Below are 7,239 nucleotides of genomic sequence, written 5' to 3' on the forward strand. Positions count from 1 at the left end.
TTAACCGCAAGGTTGCATTATTAAATTGATCAAAGTGACAGTAAATTAAATTAATTTACTGTCACTTTTAATTACAATCAAACAATATATATATATATGATAAAAAAAATATGTATTTAAAAATTCTGATCAATGCTATTCTTTTGAACTATTCATAAAATAATGAAAAATTGCATTATAATTTCTACCAAAAAAAAAAAAAAAATTATAATAATAATAATAATAAAAATGATTTCTGAAAGATCAAATGATGCTGAAATATCTGTAAATTCAGCTCTGCCATCACAAATGACATTTTTTAAATATAGTAAAAGAGAAAACAGCTAATTTTAATTGTAATATTTCATATTGCTAAATACAGCTTATCAGCCTATCATTTTTTATATTTTAACATTTTATTCCTGTGGATGTTTTAAGCTGTGAGGATAAAGTGATACGGTTTAAAAATAAATGCGAGAAACAAAATCTCACAGATGTCTTTGAAAAAATATTCCAGCATTGTTAATTATGTGTTAAATGTATGAATTGTATGCTGTGATTTTGCACTGGAAGAGATTTCTCTTAGGACCTAATTAACAGTTTCAATTGGCTTGCGGAGTGTTTTTAGTTTCCCAGCAGTACTCTAAAATTTAACAGGCATTTGTCTGTACTCTACCCCAATACAGCTCAAAATCATTTTTACATTTAAAATGAGAGAAAATAAGCATTTGAGACTTTATTTGATGCATTCATGCTAAATTTGATCCCGTCACAAGTCATATTTAAGCAAAATATTTAATTTTTAACTCTGCACACAAAGAGCATTAAGCGAGTTGCTTTGCTGAAACAGATGCCTCTTGCACTGACATTTGAAGACAGCTCTGATGAATGGATGTCGCCTGTAAGAGCGCAGATGATTTGACCATGGCAGATTCTCACTTCCTGCTCAAACGAGACGATGATGTTCCTGTGGTATCTGTGGAACAACTTGATAATGGGATGAAGGAAACCTCTGGCCCTTATCAGGTGTCCCTGGACAATAAAAGTGCCACATAACAGAGAAAATCCATCAATCCTCACCTCTCGCTTCCAGTTGTCTCTCTGTACCACGAGTAGCTATATCTGCTCCCACACTCAATGCAGTATTTATGGGTTAAAGGACAGCATCAAAGGCAGCCCCACTCCATCACACTTCTGTTGACCCAATTTCTGCAGAAATGGTGACGGTTTAAACTTTAAAGGAAGAAAGGGCCCTCTTAAAGGTTTGCTTCTTCTTTTTTTTTACATTTATGGTTTCTTGTACCTTTTGTGTGACTGAGGATGAAATGAAATGCCAATTAAGTGTGTTAATGTGTGTTTCACAGACATAGAAAGGGAATTCTGCTCATACCTGTGTTGTAGTGCATGTTTCAGAGAAGGAAACATCTTGAACATTCCTCTCACAAATCCATAATATGACTTCAAACTGTTTTCATGATGTTTATTTGGAGCTTTGCAGCACCCGTGTCTATTTACTTTCATTAGCACAGTGCGATTCTGTCTAATATCTTGTCTTGTGTGCTCAAACAGCTCAAAGTTATATGGAGAGAGAAATGAGGGTGAGTTTTTATTTTGGGGTGAAATAACCCATTCTGCAGTAAAATCAGTAGCAACCAATAAAACAATTTCTATTTAAATAAAATGAAATAAAATAAAATAAAATAAAATAAAATGCTAGAATACATCCTAAAGAAGAAAAAGATGTGTTCCTCGGATGGGAATCCATTCTGTTGTGCATGAGCCCCAGCCTAATGAAGTGGTCTGGTAAATAAGATCCAGAAAATATTTGAATGCAAAGCAACTAGAAAACACAAGGCTAATAAGGGCTTTCCTAAATGTGTTATGTTGACAGAAAAATCTTTAGAATTCACTTGCTTTGGATTAAGCCATCAGTCTTGTCAAAGAAGAAGAAGAGAAGAAATGTTTCAAGTTCTTTGTAGTCTTATCACAGTTAATCCCACATAGTTATTCAAAGATGGAGGGGGATAAAGCTCTGGAATCCTTGAGATGTTCAGAAAAAGGAGTGAAATGAAATGCACCCCTGGGTTTGTTTCTCATTCGACCCAGACAGGGGGCCCTGATAACAGTAATTATGCCACCACAGCATTAGACCCCTCTGGTGAAGGTGATGTTGAATTACTACATCTGACTGCAGGTAAAATCTTAAAATAATTCACATGCTAGAGAGAATACAATACTTGCTGTGTTTTACATCCAGTTCTCTCAAGAGCTCAATAAAACTTTTTTGTATTTTTGTATTTTTTTTTTTGGTCTGAAGCAGATGCTATGACAATCAAGTTACACAAATCAAGTAAACATTCATATGAAAATCATGTTAAATAATGCATCTGAAAATTAGACTTGGCGAAGCTGATTTTTTTATAGCATTAATATATAGGTTGATTTACATTCACTCGATGCTGCTGTCACAACACTGACTCATTTGTAAATATAGATGTGCGCTCTGGGGATACTTCGACAGTGAAGGGGATGTTCTTAAATATCATTATGGCCTGATTTATTTCAGTTTCTGTTTGCCTAGACATGATTTAGGTCCTGTTTAATCATTAAGAGGCAGTAAAACTGTCAAAGAAGAGACAGTCTCTGAAAGCAGGGGTGAATGTGAGGGTTTCAGAACCTGAGAGTGTATGTGGGATGATTTTCTATCATACTAAGGTTAACTGCCATGGTCAAAGGTCATGAGAAGCTCAATTTCATTTTCATCTAAGGCTGGCATCACTGAAACAGATGGAGAGATTTGTGTCTTCTTCAGGCATTTTTTACAGCAACGACTGACTCACTGTTTTAAGAGTCATTCTGAGAATAAATAGTATTTCAGCATCAACTTTTCTTTCTTTGTTTACCTTGAAACTGGTTGACAGTTTTGAAGTAACTGCCACCCTTGAACAAATTAAGTTAATAAATCAAATGTAATCATTTAACAATTGCTGCTTCAGCACTTTTAGCTTTTGATGGTCCATAAATGTGCAACAACCTTCCGGCGCACAAAGGCGTGGTAGTCTCATATATCTCTGTTTCTGTCACTCAGTTGTGCAGAGTAATGGAATTGTCCATTCTTAGAAGATAACTAGGGTTCTTTTTAACCAAAGTGAACAGGAAACAGGATGTGGCTGATGCTCAGAAGAAATAATACGCCCTTGTCATGAAAAATCATGCATGCTAAAACCACATTTCCTCCAATTACAGTAAAAATACAGCAGCTAACTAAAATACCTTTACATCGTTTAAAAGGAAAGTACGTTAATTGATTGTCTATGCAGGTTTCCTGAACTTGACAAGTCATAAAAAGAGCAAAGTGCATACTCAGCTTGATTTAAGACATGGCTATATGTATATATAAATTATTATAAGTATATAAAAAAATATTATAGGTACAGTACAATTTTGTATTAATATACAGCTTATTTTTAAAACAAGAAATTAAAACTTTCTTTTGTTCTTTTTGTTCTCTGTTCTTTTGAACATTCTAGCCCTTGAAAAAGTGGATCACAGTTTCCATAAACATTTTAAGCAGCACAGCTGTTTTCAATACTGATAATAATAATAAAAAAAAAAATTGGGGCACCAAATCAGCATATTAAAATGATTGTTGAAGGTTCATGTAACACTGAAGATCTAGAGTACCTGAATAATGGCTGCTGTAAAAAGAGAAATAAATTACATTATAAAATATATTAAAATAGAAGCAGATATTTTAAAATCTAAATCCATTTAACAATATTAGTGTTTTTATTTATTATCAAATAAATGCAGTCTTGGTGAGCATAAGAAACTTTTTTAAAAACAACAATAATTTTTATTAAGACCTGCATCCGATTTAATTTAATAATAATAATAATAATAATAATAATAATAAACAGTCCAAAATTATGTACAGACAGTATATAGAAAATTGTGCATTACTAAACTGAAAATAAAGTAGAAAAGTGTGCAGCTTTGTTTTTCAAACAAGATGTTTTTTTGTTTTTTTATTAATTATGTACTTGTCCACTACTATGACAGAGATCATAAAGTATTTTTATGGATGTACTGAATTGCCAAACCCAGTCCCGGCTGAAAGGAAAAGTAGCTAATTTTTGTTTTTTATATTTGATTTATAAATAAAAGCAACAGGCACTTAGGAAACAGCTGAATGTTCTGAATGGTCCTAAATGCTTCAGAAGAAATGTTGTCATGTGAAGAGTCACATAGTGCCCATGCAGTTGCCTAGCAGCAGAGCACTGGAAGCTGTCCCATGGAGAACATTCTGATTTACCTGCATGCTGCTGCCCAATGTATTTATTATATTTCCTCCAGAAAGGATCATCTTTACCATTACTTAAAGGTTTTTCTGATTGAGCTTAAATTTCAATTAGATCGCCAATGTGTTTGTTTTTGTTCATTCTTCCTTCAACTTTTCCCTGTTTACAAATTAGTCACATATTTCTCTTTTGTCTCTGTCCATCTGTCTTTTTGATTACAAGACACATATATTGTTCTATTGAGTCGGTTTATTATGAAAACTCTAAGCTGTCACTCCCCATGTTTCAGAGGCTGAAAACCTGAGGTCTTTTGAGGGACTTGAGGAGAGTCACTCTAGGTGGGCTTTCTGTGAAGCTGGAATAATTGGCAAAGGCATAGTAACAATGATAATCAGCTTTTAAAGGTAATGAAGAGAGACAGGAAGTCTGTGAAATCCCTTTTGTTTGTAAGGCTCTGTATAAAAGCAGTTAAATGACGGGGAACAGCATGACATGGTTTGTGGGTTTGAGGGTTTCATTTCGTGGCAATGAGATCACGTGTAATACGTTGGAAAAAAAGGGGAACCCACAAATATTTGAGCCAAGTGGATAAAAAAAAGAAAAAAAAGAAGAAGAAGAAAACAGTAGTGTTGTGTAAAACTGCTTTTTTAATAAATTGTTTGATTATGCAGGGATTTGGTATCATATTACTCAAAATTACAGCTTTTTCCCTTTCCATGGAACACAAAATAAGGTATAATCAAATGATAACTATAATTGTAAAAATGCACGATGACCACTGGCCATCAAGTTCAGTTGCAATTTTATTTGGTTTATTGAAATGTTAAGGATATAGGAGGATGGTAAAATCTCGATATGTCCCTATACATAAATCTCAGTGCATGCATAATTTTTGTTAGTATTCGACTTTATGGACTGTCATTTGAGTGATCATTCCATGATCAGAACCCCAAATACAAAGCATCAGAGAACTTTGCTTCATGCATATTCTGCATTATATATGAATGTAGATCCCATCCAGTAGCTTCAGGATATTTAAAACACAAAGGCAATAAGATGGCCACTCACAAGCCAAATACGGTTATGAGAAAGAGAGATTTCTCTTTGTTTTTGCTCTAATGGAATAACAAGAGCGATGGTGCAATCGGGGAAAAACCCCGGCGATGAATGTGCAATGGAATATGATAAAGTATTCGAGCCTGCTAATTCTGTTTCCATCTTCTCCATTTACCATTATTCCCCATATTGGCTTTAATGAAAAAGTGAGAAGATCTAATTGCACACAGTAAAGTGATTCATCTTAGTCACTTACTGAAAGTGAGAGTTCAACCACCTCAGAGAGTTAAGCTTGTCCCCTGTACTGATGCCAGATACCCTCTAGTCATGCAAATGAAGTTCTTTATTGCTGAGTATTCATAAATCGCAGCCTCTCTTAGTACGGCTGAAAGTCACCTGCCAGCTCTTTGTTATCATATCTGTACGGTTGTCTTTCCAGTCCATCATCCTCTCATTGCATTCCTCTCAGGCCTCAGGTGAATAAATGATCACTGATGGAAAATGTCCAATGGCTTGATACCCTACACACAGTAGCCAAATATAAAATAACGGAGCATATAATTGCCATGAGTACAGGAGAGACGAAAGGCATGCGAAGGGAGACTACGCATGGAGAATGATGGAGGGTCGCCGGTGCTGCAGAATGAAAATATCAGCCAGCAGAGTGACCTCTTCCCATCTGCTATCTGCAGCCACCTGAGAATTACGTAGCCTTCTGTACATCAATTATCCATGACAACACAAAAAAGTGCTGCAATAGATAGTACAACAAACAAACATGACAGAACTGCAACGCAAACAAAAGAGAACAGCACCGTCAACTAGCATTGTGTCTGAGAGGCTTTGAACATGTACATCAAGTATTGGTTGCATATTTAAAAAAAAAAGTATGCTACTGAATTTTAAAACATTATAAAATGGCAAATGACCTTAAACAATATTTTACAAAAGGTATCGAAAATGTATTTCTTCTTGCTGACTGAAACAATGACTGTTGACTTCTCTTCAATGGTTAGTCTATGCAAAAGTGAAAATTCTGTCATCGTGTCATTCTCATGACATGGAACACAAAAGAAGATATCTTAATTAGTAAATAAACTAAATAAATAAAATAAAATAAAATAAAAATTCAAAAATCAATAAGACCTGAAACTATTCAGTTACCAACATTCTTTAAAATATATCTTTCTTCCACACAAAGACAGAATCCAATAAAGGTTTGGAATGGCATGATGCATGAATAATATGTAATTAATGATACAGAATTTTCATTTTTGGGTGAACTGTCCCTGTAAGCCTATCATTCCTGACTCATAAAGAACATATGTTCTGTGGATCATCCATGAATACAATAGAAAGACAATTAAACAAAATGTAGGTTTTTAGTCAACACCGGGTTTACCCAAGCCCTGCACAATGAAAGTGATTGTGAAGTTGTTTGGTACTTGTAAATGAGGGCTTTTGTTGTTGTACTGTAGGCTTCTCTTCTCCAAATGGGTGTGACTAACAGATGGAGCTGGGAGACACTGATAACAGGATGAATGATGTCACACACAGTATGAAGTTGTCACTTCCGCTGTTTTGGTGACACAGAAATAGCCTAACTGTGAAGTACGACTAAATTTGTACATACGTTGGTGTGCAATTTCACGTTATGAATATATGTTACATATGTTAAGTTTATATTAGCTGACTTATTGAATACTGCCACCTTCTGAAGAAAATACGTTATTGCTTCATTATAACAGTCTTTTTACACAAAATGTAAAAACGTAGTAGTGCTGAAGCACCATATATATTGCGTTTCATTCAACTCGAATTTCCACCTTTCTATAGTGTAATAGACTGTCGCAGGCGCAGTGTTAATGTTAAACATAGAAGATTTGCACTTGTAAAAAAAATG

This window comes from Carassius gibelio, chromosome B6 (assembly GCF_023724105.1).
Source record: "Carassius gibelio isolate Cgi1373 ecotype wild population from Czech Republic chromosome B6, carGib1.2-hapl.c, whole genome shotgun sequence".
Taxonomy (NCBI): Eukaryota; Metazoa; Chordata; class Actinopteri; order Cypriniformes; family Cyprinidae; genus Carassius; species Carassius gibelio.